This window comes from Alexandromys fortis, unplaced genomic scaffold (genome assembly GCF_014885135.2).
Source record: "Alexandromys fortis isolate MF-2015 unplaced genomic scaffold, M_Fortis_MF-2015_v1.1 scaffold_163, whole genome shotgun sequence".
Lineage (NCBI taxonomy): Eukaryota > Metazoa > Chordata > Mammalia > Rodentia > Cricetidae > Alexandromys > Alexandromys fortis.
The window spans coordinates 517,712-535,357 of NW_026068085.1; the positions used below are offsets into that span (position 1 = coordinate 517,712).

Sequence of the window (17,646 nt, forward strand, 5' to 3'; positions counted from 1 at the left end):
TTAACAAATTACCCTAATGATTTCTTTATCTGAAAAGATAAGTTCACCATCATAAATTCACTTTGAAATGCAAAAGCAGAAATTATACTGTTGTTAAAATTTTCAAAACAAATTTTTTGTCTTGTCACAGACTTGTGAACTGGAAATCTCAGTGACAAAAGTCATCAAGAAAACTTGCTGGATGAAACGTTGCTACTTACAAGATAAGCCAAGTAAAAATACCACAATGGTCAAGACAAAATACAAAGCCAATGTAAAACTTCACATATTGGTAATAGAATAATGTGATAAAATGGTGGTTTTAAAATGTAAAACTATTGAATCATGCAAAACTGTGTCATTTTAGTAATTCTAGACATAATAGTCACTTAATCAAGACTGCATGATATCAGGATGGCAACTTTAAAGCAAATGAAACTTTCAATGTGGTAGCAAATGGGACGTCCTTTAACTTCTCTTTTATAATTTTCAAACAGAAATGTCCTTTCCCAACTTGAATTGATTAATACCCAAGCATTTGGAGACCTTATTCAGAAAAACAATAGCGTTAAGGTCTACAATCTTTAAAACCTAATATCTGTTAATAAAATTAGCTACTGAAGTGGAACACGACAGATGGGGGGGTCGCGAATCAAATAATCCCACACTAGCTCCAAATAGGGTATACTAAGTTTTTTTTTCTTTATTTTAATAAAAACTCACAGAACAGTAATGGGGGTCCAACATTCAGGTGTGAAGCACGGGAAGAGAGGGGCAAGCGGGCGAGACAGCGGCTTTTTGGGTACTGAAACTGAGCTTTGGGACCTTAAATTTGTCGGTCATTTTTCAATCACAAATAGTTGTTCAAAACTGCCAAGTTCTGTGCATGGAGTCCAAGATGCTAGTATGACTGTAGCGAGACCTTGGGAGCACAGTATTTACACACTGACGACTCTGAGAAGAACCTTCACAGCGCCCTTCGGAATCCGCGGTACAGACTTCATCGCCGCAGTTGGTGCTCCCTTCTCTTTTCTAGAGAGAACATCCAGACTTTAATTCAACAGCTGTTCATTAAACGTCCTATGTCATGGATCACACCAAAAATGGAAATGCAAAAACCCATAACATGTGACTTTTGTGCTTACCCTTAAAAAAATCTAGTCCAGCAAAAAAAAAAAAAAAAAGGAATACAGCTATGAACAATAAACTACAATTTCTGCAACAGACTTGTGAACTGGAAATCTCAGTGACAAAAGTCATCAAGAAAACTTGCTGGATGAAAAGTTGCTACTTACAAGATAAGCCAAGTAAAAATACCACAATGGTCAAGACAAAAATATGAATGAATACAAGAGTACAAAACAGATTGTCATGGCAGCACGACTGGGAGCTACTCAGTTTTCCTGGAATTTGCGAGTGTGCAAGGACTGCCCGCGATGTGAAATGATGAAACAAAGGGTTGTCAGAGTGAGGCTGGAGCATTCTGTAGTGACTTACAGCAGAACACCTGAATGAAGACTAAAAGGAATGGGATTCATATATTTTATTTTTTTCCAATTTTTTATTTCTTTTTTATTGATTTTTATTGAGCTCTACATTTTTCTCTGCTCCCTTCCCTACCTCTCCCCCCTTCAACCCTCCCCCAAGGTTCCCATGCTCTCCATTTACTCAGAACATCTTGTCTTTTTCTATTTCCCATGTAGATTAGATCTTTGTAAGGCTCTCTTAGTGTCCTCATTGGAATTGTGGATTGTAAGCTGGTTTTCTTTGCTTTATGTTTAAAAACCACCTATGGGTGAGTACATATGATAATTGTCTTTCTGTACCTGGGTTACCTCACTCAAAATAATGTTTTCTAGCTCCATCCATTTGCCTCCAAAATTCAAGATGTCGTTATTTTTTTCTGCTGTGTAGTACTCCATTGTGTAAATGTACCACATTTTTCTTATCCATTCTTTGGTGAAGGGGCATTTAGGTTGTTCCCAGGTTCTGGCTATGACAAACAAAGCTGCTATGAACATAATTGAGCACATGCTCTTGTGGCACAATTGAGCATCGTTTGGGAAAGGAAACACTTCTGCATTGCTGGTGGGAATGCAAGCTGGTACAACCCCTTTGAATGTCAGTGTGGTGATTTCTCAGAAACAACCTTCCTCAAGACCCATTAATACCACTTTGGGGTATATATCCAAAGGAATCCATATATTTTATAAACAAGAAAAGTCATCTAAAAACTTTTAGTATGAAAATCACAGAAACCTGGGGCCATATTTGAGGCAGAGCACTATCCTAGCATGTGCAAGACCCAGGATTCAATACACATAGCCACAAATGAATAAATAAATGTTACAGAAACACAAGTTTCCAAAATTTCTAAACAAGTATGTACATTTTGTTGACGATAGTTGTGCTGGCTAATTTTATGTCAACTTGACACTGGCTAGAGTCATATGACAAGAGGGAATCCCAATTGAGAAAACACCTCTGTAAGATGGGCTGTAGGCAAGCATGTAGAGCATTTTCTTAATTAGTGATTGATGTGGGGGGTCTCAGCCCACTGTGGGCTGGGTTCTATAAGAAAACAATCTGAGAAAGCCATGGGGAGGAAACCAGTAAGCAGCATCCCTCCATGGCCTCGGCATCAGCTCCTGCCTCCAGGTTCCCACCCTGTTTGAGTTTCTGTCCTAAGTTTCTTCAAGATTAGACTATTGGAATCCACAATGTGGAAGTGTAAGTCAAATAAAACCTTTCTTCCCCAACTCCTTTTGGTCATGGTGTTTCATCATAGCACTAGTAACCCAAACTAAGACAATGGTCAAACATTTCATATTTCATGATATATCTGCTAGGTGACCAATTGGCTACCATTTAGATGACCTGTTATAATTTTTATTTTTTTTTATTAATTTTACATACCAACCACAGTTCTCCCCTACTTTTCTCCCCCTCCTCCCAACTCCATTAACCACGTCTCAGAAAGGGTAAGGCCACTCATGGGAGTCAACAATGTCTGGCACATTCAGTTGAGGCTGGGACCTGTCTTATAATTAAATGTATTTCCCATAATCCTAATCTCAGCCTCTAGAAAACTTGAGAATTAACTACTTGTTCTACTACTTGAAGAGTACTCTTAAATATACAAAGGAGATACCATGAAGGTTCTGCTTAAAGAATTCCAGCCACAAACTGACTTGAAATCAATAGTCCTATCCAGAGCTAGTCATGATGCCTATGAACCACAAAAATACTCAGCATGATAGAATAACCTACCTTGTTTGTGACCAACATCTCTCTAAGTGGACTTCAGACCCACTCAACAAGAGGTAAGCCATGCCTAGTACTGGGAACGTAGCCAACTCCCCAGACCTAGTGAAGTCATAACTGCCACTTTCCTAAACCAGTATACTCCCTCACCACATTCTAAATGTTTATAATTATATCCACAGATAAGTAGTCATCACCACTCATAAGTGAAACTTCTCTTTTCAATAGATGGAGACTACTACAGAAAACCATAACCAATCAAATGCAAAGCTTCATGGAGGCAACTATAGAAAAACTCCCCTACCTAAGACTTAGGGAGCCACGTGGAAGAGGAAGCCCAAAGATTGGAAAAGTCACAATCAGAGAGTTTGCTGTGAGAAGCTACACACAAAGAAACCCTGTCTCGAAAAAACAAAAAAAAAAAAAGCTACACACATAAAATATCAATAACATGATTACCTAAACATGAACCTAATGAGAACAGCTGTAGATCTACTAGACAGGAGAAGACCACAGGCCTCAGCGTAGACAAAGAACTATAAGTAACTAAGGAATGCAGAAAATGGTAGAAATAGTCTGGTCCAGTGAGAGCACTCCAACTGGTCATCCAACACCAACGGGCAGCCCAGAAAACACACATACAAATAGCATTATGGAGAATGAAAAGGTTGTACTTATATATTTAAGAGTATGGATTTAGAACAGTTGGTGTGGCTCATGCCTTAAATCCCAGCACAAAGGAGGCAGAGGCAGGTGAATCTCTATGAGTTCAAGGCCAGCCTGGTCTGGAGTGTGAGTTCCAGGACAGCTAGGGCTACAGAGAAACCCTGTCTCAGAACAAAAAGAAAAACAAACAACAACAAAAAAATAATACAGATGTATATACGTGTGTGTGTGTGTGTATGTGTGTGTGTGTGTGTATAAAACCCATTTTGCAAGGTCCAAAGGTTGATAAGCAATCCTCGGTCACTCTCCATCTAATTCCTTTTCAAAGTTTCTGTGATTTTATTTATCTATATGTGTCTGAGTATTTGCCTGAATATGTCTGTGCACAATGTATGTACAATGTCCATAGAAGACAGAAGAAGCCATTAGATCCCCTGGGACTGGAGTTACAGGCAGTTGTTGACTGCTATGTGGCTGCTGTAAGTGGAACCTGTGTCTTCTGGGAATCTGTCAGTGCTCTTAACCACTTTGTCACCATTCCAACACTTTACCTTACTAAGAGATGGGTTCTCTTAGTGAACCTGAGGCTCCCCATTTTGACTAGTCACCGACCAGTTAGTCTCCATCCAGTATCAGTACTGTGTTTCTAGACATATCACCACATCTGGCTTCTTGTGACATCTCAGATCTGTGCCACAAATAGCCTCAGTTTACCCACTGGGCACCTGCCTAGGCCCCACTTCTTTCTTTTTCGGTCTTACTTTGATTGCTTACAGTCAACTGATGAAGCTCATACATCAACGTCCCAACAGTGCACTGAGCAGAGTAATATTCATAGCATTTCTGATGGATGAATGTGGCTCTGACTCACCATCCATAGGTATGAGGTTCCAGCCGCTTTCCACAGTAGAAATGGACCTGCTAGTTGATTACTTCTATTGTCAAAGCTCCTTTCTCAACACAGCCTATTATCTGTAAGATGAGCATTGCCAATGTCACAGAAAAAAAGACAAAATAATTACTATAGAATAAAAGTCACCTTTGATTCCAAACTATTATAGTCTAATAAACTAAAAAATAACAAAAATGTTTAAAATTTATCTAAGAAATAAAAATTTACAGTTGTGTTTATTCTGAGACATTTGTTATACTCTATGATATCATATGATATCTATGGGATAATCAACCCTGACCACTATCCCCATCTGAAAATGTTATCAGCTGTCTTAAAAAGAAAGATTGTCTCTGACACGTAGAATCTTGCTCAAAACATGGATGTATGCCAACTTCACATCCCTCATCACCAGTAGCAATAACTGGGAAAATTACAGAAAATTTTTGTTAATGTTAGCAATATTCTCAATAGCATTAAATGCAATATGAATGCAGCCAAAATTACTTAGACATTTCCCAGAATTCTGAAAAATATCACAACTTTTTATGAAGAAAAAATACTTTAATTTTTCTACTGTATTTATTCTGCTTAATACAGAAGTTGTGTTATAAAGTGCTCATACCAATTCTTGAAATTGAGTATTACCAGTTTCTAGTTGACTCTGCTTCATAGGGGTTGGGGAGAGAATTAGACATTATTGAAAATGTTGCAAGTAAAATTAATGTTATGCCTCTATATTACATAAAAGGATAATATATTCAAGTGAAAACTGTTTTTAAAAATCCTTAAGAAGCAGTTAACAAATACAACTCGAAAACCTGGTGCTAAATTCATAGCACTGTTGAGAATTCTGTCAACAAGGGGGTTTGCTGGACAACTTCATAACAGTAGCAGTATAGGTGTTACTGAAAGATTTGTCTCAAAAAAAAAAACTTTGAAAAAATCAGATGAACAAATCCCAAGTCTGTCATTAGCACAAGCGAAATCAAATATACTCTTACAGGAACTGAATTTATATGTTCTTAAGAGTTTGAAATAGTTGGCATTTGTAGTAGAGAAATATATTGTCTGTATTTTACTAATGTAACCATGTAGGATAACATTAAAAAAGACATGCCTTTGATCAAAAGAGTGACACCTGTGAATCTTAGGAGAACCCATAACTTTAAAATATATAATTTAAAAATTAATAAAAAAATGTAGTTTGAACAAAATTTCTCAGCTATGTATAGCTACTTACAAAAATAAAAGACCAAATTATAGCCAAGCTTCTCAGCTTGCACAGGAAGAGTTCAGTAGCAAAGTCGAGTGTCATACTAGAAGATAACAATGACCATAGATCAAGTCTGGGGTTCTTCTTAACGGCACCCATCTGCTGCAACCTGCGATGCAAATCCATGGCCACCTGTAAACAAATCAACTCTGTTAGCATTAAAGCACTGTAAAAATATGCACAGTAACAGTTGCATGTTTAAAAGATTTCCAGTTATCTTCTCTTTATCAATGAAGTCTTCTTAACATCCTTCTTCACCATCCTCCAGGTCATAGAAACTGGGAGTCCCCTACTAGGCTACAAACTCTAAATACAGTTCTTCATTTGGTTTCCAATTTCTACAATATCTGGAAGAACACTAAACAAAAGAGTCTATAAGATCAAAATATATTGTATTCGTGTTTGCATTAAATTCTCAAAGAACAAATTAAACTTGTTTTTTTAAAGTCCAGTAAGAACAAAAATATGAAAACAGGATACTATATCATCATATAATCAGTTCCAAGACAAGTTTTATACATAATACTACAGATACTAAAAGAAAGAAAATCTGGTCTACAAATCTTCAGAAAATATCACTTGAGACAAATACTAAGAAAGTGCAAGCTGGAATCAAGAGTGCCAAAAGGCCTTCTTGGTGGAGGAAGAAGCGAAAGGTGTGGCAGTGAAAAAGACTACACAGTACCTGAAAATGTCACGTACCTTTGGGAGAGTAGAAGATGGGATGAGAAAGACATGAGAAGGATTGCGGAAGTGCGCAACAGACCAAAAACCTAGACCTCTGTCCTCATAGAGCAGTTAAGCTGGGAGAACAATGTGATCACTGAAAATGTCGGGCAGAGGCCTGAAAGTAAGAGGGACAAGACGGATGGCAAAGAACTCAGTCCCACAAGACAAGGCTAACTTGATGCTTGAAAATACAGTGACACAACCCACCACCAATGACCATCAGGTTAATGACCCAATGGATATTAAGTTTGGATATATATTTAGAGTACTATGGAATATAACTTATTCTAGAAAATTGTGTGTAATATAATCTTCAATGAAAAAATGTGTCAAGAACTTGTCAAGTATTATATGATGATTCAGAAATATTAATAACATCTATCTTTGAGGTATGTGTCACGCTTTTTCTGGTTAAAGACATGATACAAATACTAAATGTAATGATTTCATTGTGGATGTATGAATTGAGTCTAAGCTCCACAACTCTGTATTTTGTTTGCTTGTGATTTTCTGTAATGGTCTCCATATGTTGCAAAGAGAAGTTTCCTTGATGCGGGGCAAGAACTACACTTACTAAGGGTATAAAGAGAACCATTTAGAATGTAGTTAGGGACTGCACTAGTTTTAGAAAAGTGGCAGTTGTAGGTTCTCCTTCAAGACACATGATTTCCCTAGCCCTGAGTAGTTGCCTAGGTTTCCCTCTTGTTGAGTGGGCCTTCAGTCCAATTAGAGACCTTTGGTTACCTTTGGTTAACAACAAGAAATACCCTTAGCGGGGCTGGAGAGATGGCTCAGTGGTTAAGAGCATTGCCTGCTCTTCCAAAGGTCCTGAGTTCAATTCCCAGCAACCACATGGTGGCTCACAACCATCTGTAAAGAGGTCTGGCACCCTCTTCTGGCCTTCAGGCATACAGACAGAATATTGTATACATAATAAGTAAATAAATATTTTAAAAAAAAAAAAAAGAAATACCCTTAGCATTAGCATGCAACTCTGGACATTGTTACAGTTTATAAGTGTCATAGCTGAGTGCAGACAGGACTGTTGTTTGCTCTCCTCCTTTGGAAATGTGTGACACTTTCAGATACCATGCAAGCTGGTCTTCAGGGAAGGGACTTTCAGGTTGCAGGCAGCTTGGCTCCTCTGGTTCTGTGTCTGATATGTTTGACGTGTTCAACAATAGGAACTTACTTTCTGCTTTTGGGGATACACAAAGGCAATATAATGACTTATAATGTTTTGGGCGTCTCTTTGAAAACAGTGGCCAACAATTCAAAAAAGAGATTCTCATACCTGGTGATGGGTTTTTGTTAGTCTATGGCTCCTGAGGAAATTGTCAGTCGAAGTGGAAAAATCTTCATTTAAATTATGTGTGTAGGGGGCTGGAGAGATGGCTCAGAGGTTAAGAGCACTGGCTGCTCTCCCAGAGGTCCTGAGTTCAATTCCCAGCAACTACATGGTGGCTCACAACCATTTGTACTGAGATCTGGCGTCCTCCTCTGGCGTGCGGGCATACATCGAGGCAGAATGTTGTATACATAATAAATAAATCTTAAAAAAATTTAAAAAAAAATTATGTGTGTATAGAGTTTTTCTAAGAACATTCAAGTCCTGTCTCCGGAACAAATATTCATATGTGATTCATCAATTGGCACACACTCATATAATTATACCAATGTTTCAACAAACTTCAAGCTTACATAGAAAACCACTACCAATGAATTTTCAAGGGTACCATCTCATAAATATTACATACTGTTAATGGATTGAATTTTAACCTCTCAAAAAATGCTGCTGCCCTAACCTCTAGTTCCTGTGAACGTGCCCTTAACTGGAAATAGAGTCTTTGCAAATGATCAAATTCCAATGGAGTCATAAGAGTGGCTTCTATTCTAATAACACTTAGATGTTTATAAATAAGGAAATATGGACACAGAGGCAAACATGTACATGAAGGAAAAGCATGTGAAAATGAAGGCAGAGACCAAAGTAACACATCTACAAGCCAAAAGTACCAAAGCTTCCCAAACAGCCTCCAGGAAGGAGCCAAGAACAGAGTCTCTGGGGCAGCTTTAGAATAAGCCAATCAACTGACATCCTGACCCTGTATTTCTTTTTTATTGATTTTTATTGAGCTCTACATTTTTCTCTCCTCTGCTCCCCTCCCTGCCTCTCTCCTCCCCTTCAACCCTCTCCCAAGGTCCCCATGCTCCCAATTTACTCAGGACATCTTGTTTTTTTCTACTTCCCATGTAGATTAGATCGATGTATATCTCTCTTAGAATCCTCATTGTTGTCTAGGTTCTCTGGGATTGTAGTTTGTAGGCTGGTTTTCTTTGCTTTATGTTTAAAAAACCATCTTATGGGGCTGGAGAGATGGCTCAGAGATTAAGAGCATTGCCTGCTCTTCCAAAGGTCCTGAGCTCAATTCCCAGCAACCACATGGTGGCTCACAACCATCTGTAATGGGGTATGGTGCCCTCTTCTGGCCTGCAGGCATACACACAGACAGAATATTGTATACATAATAAATTTTTAAAAAAATTAAAAAAAAATCTTATGAGTGAGTACATGTGATAATTGTCTTTCTGTGTCTGGGTCACCTCACTCAAAATGATGTTTTCTAGCTCCATCCATTTGCCTGCAAAATTCAAGGTGTTGTTATTTTTTCTGCTGTGTAGTACTCCATTGTGTAAATGTACCACATTTTCCTTATCCATTCTTCAGTCGAGGGGCATTTAGGCATTCCAGGTTCTGGCTATGACAAACAATGCTGCTATGAACATAGTTGAGCACATGTCCTTGTGGCACAATTGAGCATCCTTTGGATATATACCTAAAAGTGGTATTACTGGGTCTTGAGGAAGGTTGTTTCCTAGTTTCTGAGAAATCACCACACTGACACTGAGAGAAATGACTAATTAATGGGACCTCCTGAAACTGAAAAGTTTCTGTAAAGCAAAGGACACAGTCAACAAGACAAAACGACAGCCTACAGAATGAAAAAAGATCTTCTCTAATCCCATATCAGACAGAGGTCTGATCTTCAAAATATAAAAAGAACTCAAAAAATTAGTTATCAAAAGAACAAATAATCCAATAAAAAAAAATGGAGTACAGACCTAAACAGAGAACTCTCAACAGAGGAATCTCAAATGGCTGAAAGACACCTAAGGAAATGCTCAACATCCTTAGTCATCAAATAAATGCAAATCAAAACAACTCCGTAAGAATGGCCAAGATCAAAAACTCTGATGACAGCTTATGCTGGAGAGGTTGTGGGGGAAAGGGAACACTTGTGCATTGCTGGTGAGAGTGCAAACTGACCCTGCATTTCTATCCTTCAGTACTGAGGACAAAAATAATCGCTGTTGTTTAGCTCATGAAGTCTATGTGACTTTAGCAGCATGAAAAAGATAATTTACTTTTTAGGCCAGACTATGCTTTTACTTTCTGAAAGTCAAGATAGAAAACTAGAAATGAAACACTTAGGCAGGCAGAATAGAGCGACGTTCGTAGAGGAGAGAAGCAGAACTAGAGGTGCAGTGGCCTTGACAGGTATGGGAGCATAGCTGCAGCGGACAAGGGATATGTCGTTACCTAGTGACACCAGGAAACTTGGGCCACCACCACTCCCCCTTTACCCTGGAGACACCACTGCTGCTCTTAAAGCTATTGAAGAGAATCCACATCGGGCCACAGCCTATGACCTGCAGTGGCCATGTAGAACACGGTGCACAGATGAGATGCGACCACCAAACCAATGCCCTCTCCAGCCCTCACCATTCAGTCATGAGCTGCTATGGAGGAGCCAGAGCACTGCCCTGCTGTGAGAAGGAATCTGAAGAGCCCACAGTACCTCCAGAACAACTATGAAAAGGTAGGTCTGATAAGAAGATGTTTTTAAAAAGTAGACTCGCAAAACTGGAAGGAAAGATGGTAGACAGCAGCGAAGGGTATGGGAGCCATATGGGAGAGCACAGACATGGTGGACGAAGAACATAGCATTACTGAATAGGGCCCACTCTAGGCTCACTGAGCAGCTCCCAGCGTGAAACCTCTGTGACTGCAATCTTTGTTTACCCTGCTGGGAGACAAAAAGCATGGTCCAGCAGCACTGCCTACAGCCTACAAGCTCAACAGCCATGCATGCTGAGCCTCGGGAGGTGGGCACCAAGGACAGGGTAGAGTGTGGTGACCTGAGTTACTCCTACAGCTGATAAACACCTTCATCAAAGTGACTGGATACAAGATTAACTTTTAAAAAAGGAATCAGTAGCACTCCTACATACAAACAATAAATGGACTGAGGAAGAAATAATGGAAACAATACCCTTCACAATAGCCACAAATAATATAAAATACCTTGGGGTAACTCTGACCAAGCAACTGAAAGTCTTGTATGATAAGAACTTTAATATATTGAAGAAATAAATAGAAGACATCAGAATATGGAAAGATCTTCCGTGCTGATGGATCAGTAGGGTTAATATAGTAAAAATGGACATCCTATCAAAAGCAATCTACAGACTCATTGCAGTCCCCATCAAAATTACAACACAATTCTCTACAGATCTTGAAAGGGCAATACTCAATTTCCTATTGAAGAAAAAAACTCAGGATAGCTAAAACAATCCTGAAAAATAATAATCCAGAGGTATCACCATCCTTGATTTCAAGTTCTACTACAGAGCTACACTAATTAAAAAAACATGATATTGGCATAAAAACAGGTTGATCAATAGAATTGAATTGAAGACCTAGACATAAATCCACACACCTATGGATAAAGAACCCAGAAATAAACAGTGGAGAAAAGAAAGCATTTTCATGAAATGGTGCTGGATATCTGCATGTAAAAGAATGTGAATAAACCCATCTTTATTACCCTGAACCAAACTCAAGTCCAACTGGTTCAAAGACTGCAGCATAAAACCAGATACACTAAACCTGATAGAATAAAGAGTGGGGAATAGCCTTGGTCAAAATAGACACAGTAGACAACTTTCTGCACAGAACATCGATAGTGCAGGCACTAAGGTCAACAGTTAATAACTGGGACCTCATGAAACTGAAAGACAAAGGACACCATCAATAGCACAGAATGGGAAACCTTTGTCAATTCCACATCTGATGAGAACTTATATTGATAATATATAAAGAACTCAAGAAACTAGATATCAAAAAAACCAATTCAATTGAAAATGGGATACATATCTAAACAGAGAATTCTCAATAGAGAAATCTCAAATGGCTGAGAAACTCTTAAGGAAATGTTCAACATCCTTAGCCATCAGGGAAATGGAAATCAAAACTACTTTGAGATTCCATCTTACACCTGTCAGAATGGCTAAGATCAATAACACAAGTGATAGCTCATGATGACAGGGATGTGGAACAAGGAGAACACTTGCTTGTGGGAGTGCAAACTTGTACAGCCACTATGAAAATCAATATTGTGATTCCTCAGGAAATAGGAAATCTATCTACCTCAAGACCCAGCTATATCACTATTGGCCATATACCCAAAGGATGCTCCATTCTGCCATGAGGACACTGGCACAACTATGTTCATAGAGGCTTTATTCATCATAATAGCCAGAAACTGGAAACAACCTAGGTATCTCTCAACCAAAGAATTGATAAAGAAAATGTAGTATATTTATATAATGGCGTGTTACTAGCTGTTTTATAAAAAAAATGACATCATAAAATTTTCAGGCAAATGGATGACACTAGAAACAACCATCCTGAGTGAAATAACCTAGATCCAGAAAGACAAACATGATTTGTACTCACTTATAAGTGGATATTAGCTGTTAAGTAAATGAAAATCATGCTACAATCCATAGACCCAAAAGACTAATTAACAAGGAGGCCTCAAGGGGGGACACATGGATCCACCTGAAAGGGGAAAGTAGGTGAACTCGGGGAGAGTGGGCATGGGAATAGGAGGGATCAAGTGGGTGGAGAGGGAGAGGATATGGGGAGAGACTATTTGAACTGGGGGTATTTGAGGGGCAATATGAAAAACTAGTGCAGTGTAAACTCCCAGGAATCTATGAGAGTGACCCCAGAGAGGACTCCTAGTAATGGAGAATACACTGTCCTTCCCTGTCCATCTTCTGTAACCAGGAAAGGCTTCCAGTGGAGGGACTGGGGCACCAACCAGCCACAAAACTTTCTACCTACAATCTGTCCTGCCTGCAAGATGTGCTAGAGCAATTGTGGCACAGAACTTGTGGAAGTGTCCAACCAATGTCTTATTTAACTTGAAGTCCACTACGTGAAATGGAGACCATGCCTGACATGGTTTGGATGGCCAGAAACTAGAGAGTGAACAGCCCAGAAACCTCAGATAGAACCAAACACGACCTTAAAAGAATTCAGAGAGATGATTCCTAATGATATTCTGCAATGCTTATAGATTCATGCCTAGACCAGTCATCATTAGCGAGGCTTCCCCCAGCAGCACATGGGAGGGGATACAGAGACCCACTGGCTAACATTAGACGGGGATAGAGAAGCCAGGTTTAGTTCTCTGTTGAGTCCCTCCTCGTGGCCTGGAGCTCAGGGAACCCTGCAGAAGAGCAGGAGAAGGAACTGTGCGAGCCAGAGTGAGGACACTGCTAGGACACTGACCATGGATGGAATCAGCTGAGTAGGGTTCATGAGGGCTCAAAGAGACTGAATCTGTTTAGAGCATGCATGGGTCTGCACTAGGTCTTCTGCATAGATGTTATGTTGTTGGTGGGGTGTTTGGGGGAGACTCCTGACAGTGGAAGTGGGGTGTCCCTGACACTTTTGCCTGCTTTGGGAACTGTTTTCTTCCTACAAGGTTACCTTGCCCGGCCTCAATGTGAGGGTTTGTGCCTGGTCTTACTGTATCTTGTTGTGCTGTGTTCAGTTGGTGTCCGTGGGAGGCCTGCTTTTTTGGGGGGAGGGGGGTAGATGTGGGGGAGAGGACAGGTGGGGGAGACTAGAAAGAATAAGAGAAGGGAAGCTGTGGTCAGAATATATTTTATAGGAGAAAAAATGAATTAAAAAATTAAAAATTAAATATATTGTATAAAATTCTCAAAAAATAAATAAAAAATCATTTTTAAAAAAGAGTTTGATTCATAGTTTTATAAGTTTTCAAGTATATGTCCATGTGGAAGAAAGCAAATAATTTATTAAACCGGCTATTTGATTTTGAAGGAAGAGATCTGAGAAAAGTGAACTTTAACTGCAGTTTTGTTCATAAGAGGATCGTGGCCCTGTGTAAACATTATGAGTCAGGTTTAGTCATTCAGCTAAAAATGAATTGAATTTCCAGGAGTTAAAAGACTCAAAAACAAAGTACATACATGTGGATCTACGTGGCTACATTTAGAAGATTTTTCTCCAAAGAGACTTTAAGAGCAAATCTGAAAACCATCTCACTGTGCCGTTTTCACTGTCGTGTGCCTGTACTAAAGAAGAAAACCCAGATGCTTTCCAAATAGAAAGTTATTTCTGCCATGAACATAGCACAAACTATAAAAAGGGAAAAGTAATTAAAGTCCCGACTGACAAAATATATCAAAAACTAGACATACATGTGCATTTTTCTGGTCCAGTATTTAAAGAGGTCAGAAAATTGACTGAAGGTAAAGAGACTAATGAAAACTCTCTTAGTATCCAAATTATCCTTCTTTTTGAAAAATACAAAGCAATTCAAAAGCTCTGGAAGACACATGATCTTCTCATTCTATATGAAGCTCCTAGGTTGATAAAACTCTGCCATTTTTTCCCAAATAAGTATTAAAATATTTGGGAGAAAAAACTCTTTTCTTCTCTTGCCACACCATCCCCTCCCTTTGTCTCCTTAAAAAGGAGTCTGCCCCTTCTAGAATGTGTGAGCATTGTGCCTTGGAGTGAAAAGGAGGGCCTGAACGGAACTTGAAAGAGGTGAGTCTGGTTCTTGCTCTTTGACTTACTGTGTGGTTTGGTTAAAGTAGCTAATTTCTCTAAGCTCCATCTTTATTTCTCCATTTTGTTTAATAATATGAAGAACAAGATAATTTGTGGTTCTTTAAGCATGGCTTCAGTAACAGCAGAAACCAGCTTCCTGGATGAAGATGGCAAAGCAGAGGAACACCTACTCAGAAGTGATGAGCCCTTCTAACAGCAGCCACAGACCCAACATTTTTAATTCACTTGTTTAAGTACAAATCACTGATGTCACATTTAAACTGTATTTTTTAAAGGCAAATAGACAATAAGAATCAAACTTAGAACAAGATCATGTCTTTAGAAGCCATATGAGAACATATTCCAAAGGGCTTCAATTTTTAACGGTAATGTTTTATTTCTCAACCAAGTTTAGAGTAGATGAATATATATAATATATAATCATACATGTACATTCAATAATGTTTCATATGAAATACTTTTTAATCACTTTTATGTAACCACCAAAGCATCTGTTACCAAAAGGTAAATAAATGAAAACATTTCTCTGGAATTTTAAAGGCCAGGGGAAATAGTTGTGTGTGGTTTCAAACATTCTCCTGCTGAACTTAAAAGGTAAATGTTGGGGTAGGGATGCCATTTACTAAGGCATGTGCTCAGCATGTGTAAGAACCTGGGTTACATTTTTAGGGGTAGATAGTATATGATATGTTAACTTCCTCTCTTCCATGTAGTAAAAACAAAAAGTTTGCAAAAGGCATAAAGACAAAATAAGCTGTCCTGATAGCTTGATAAGCCCTTTTAAGAATACTGAGAGAGATGACGGCCAGTGAGCTGCATTCTAAACATATGCCTGAGCAAAACACGCGAGACCCACATCTGAATTGTTTTTACTAAGACAAGTCATGTCTGCGATACTTTACCTTAAACTAAGCAAAGCTCTTCTCAGCGTCTACGTGGAACTACCTGCGAAATCCAAGTGCCTCTGATAGGTCTAAAAATTTCCACCAAGGAAGTATAGATCATTCAGCAAAATATATTGACTGTATACTACCATAATGACTCATTAATTGTCGTTATGATGCAGATACTTAGTGGAAACAGATGTTTCTTTTTCCTCTCAGCAGCACACAGGAACGTGTAAATCTGCTGATGCCGTGTGGACACCTCAGCACAACAGAGGCGAAAGGACATTAGCACATGGCAATATTAGTTTTTACTACACAACAAATTGCACAGAAAGTATAACTTGAGATCATTAAATCAATACGCTTTCCAGTTCTACAGAAGGGAAACAAATAGACTTGTATAACCGGATGCTTCATTTCACGTCCATAGTTGACAAAGCCCTTCTGAGACACTAGGCATAGTCATTGCCACCATTGCTTTCTGAACACAAGGAAAGCGAGATTGTCCTGTCATCTTTGCTCCTGCAGCATGAATAGAACGCTGCCTTTACAGAGAACTTCCTTTCAGGGCCTTGGTATAATGGCTAGAACTTTTCTGGAAAGTAGCTTGGCAATGAATGCGAGGAATTGACGAAACAGTCTGTACCTTCAGTCCGAGTAGTTACTTTTCTCTACTAGTATATTGTGGGGAAATAGACATACTTGATTAAAGATGTGTTTAAAATGCACAACTTTATAATAATGGAAATTAGAAATCCTATTTCTTCAAAAGTAGATCAATGATTAAAACATTAAATCATGGTTAAAACACAGCCAAGCAAATATAAGTGTCCTTCGTAATAATTTAATCATATTTAACTTCTTGGAGGAAAATGGATTGAAAACACACAAAAATGTCATCTTTAGTTTTTACAAATTCTCTCTAATGAGGACACACTAGTTTTTAAATCAAGAAATATTGTGAGTCTCTTTTTTTCTTTATATGTTGTATTTCTATGTTCTGATACAACTGTCATTGTCCAAAGTTTCCGAAATATTTTTGGATCAAATAATTCTACCAAAAAATTCGATAAGGTAAATTGACTCAAAACTATGTAATATGTAATTAATTTCTAAGTTTAGTAGAGAAAGAAAATCATGTGCCAATCACATAGGTAATATACATTCTCCCCTTAATGAAACAGGTTGACTACAAATTATAAAACATTTACAGAACAAACATGTTTACTTGCAATCTATATGTTCTATGTCATCAATTCTAGAATTTGTCTAATTAAAAGTATTTCTAAAACCAATAAAGCAGCTTATTAATTGCTCTCCTCTACAGGCCAATAGGAATATTTGCTCTAGCTTTCCGAGGACTCTTAGTTTCCTTGTTCTGTTTTCCAAGAAGGGGTTGATTTGTCTTAGACTATTACTGTCCATTACTTCTAGAAGTCTCGAGGAAAGGTGGGAAGCAGCAAATTCTGGCAATCTGCCTAAAGAGAAATCAATGAAACAAATTAATCCTTCGCTGGCTGCAATGACACAGTAATCCATCATTCAGAGCTGCTTTCCACACCAAATCAGAGAACAGCAGAAAGAGCCCTGGGGGACATCACAGACAACAACTTATACCAACACCGGGAAACACTGAAGAATCAGTTGGTTTAAAGAGAAGAGATTTCAGTTGATTGCCTGTTTTGTCAAATAAATATTTTTCTTTCACAATGTGATCAACCTAAGAGCCATGACTACATCTTTAGAGTTCAGTACCAAATATACTATCTGACACTTATAGGGGATGCATACTAAGTCATTTGCATTGTTAATTAGTATGGTCAAATATCTAATGAGAAATCATACCATTCTATTCAACTTTCATATGTGCCCCCTTCTCAGTAGAGTTTAACTGTAAATTTACATACAAATCTGCAACTTACACAATATTTCTTAGGAAGCTCCATATGAAGTGTTTATACATCAAATGTAATGTTAGAAATATATGTAATTTTCT

At 38.3% G+C, this 17,646-nt stretch overlaps 1 long non-coding RNA gene across 8 annotated transcripts in view; it reads right to left on the reverse strand.

The window, feature by feature from the left end:
- Positions 1 to 631: 631 nt before the first annotated feature.
- Positions 632 to 17,646, reverse strand: part of LOC126488609 (uncharacterized) — a 30,177-nt gene continuing 13,162 nt past the window's right edge. For 3 of the 8 annotated variants that reach the window (XR_007588762.1, XR_007588760.1, XR_007588761.1), the window contains exons 3-5: positions 6,045 to 6,209; positions 4,781 to 4,881; positions 640 to 1,011 (exon numbers count right to left, since the gene is read on the reverse strand). This is a non-coding gene — a long non-coding RNA (uncharacterized lncRNA). Of the gene's footprint in view, positions 1,012 to 4,780; positions 4,882 to 6,044; positions 6,210 to 6,779; positions 8,002 to 8,100; positions 8,359 to 17,646 lie in introns of all 8 variants that reach the window. The other 5 variants (XR_007588758.1, XR_007588759.1, XR_007588763.1 and 2 more) reach the window with 4 other exon arrangements.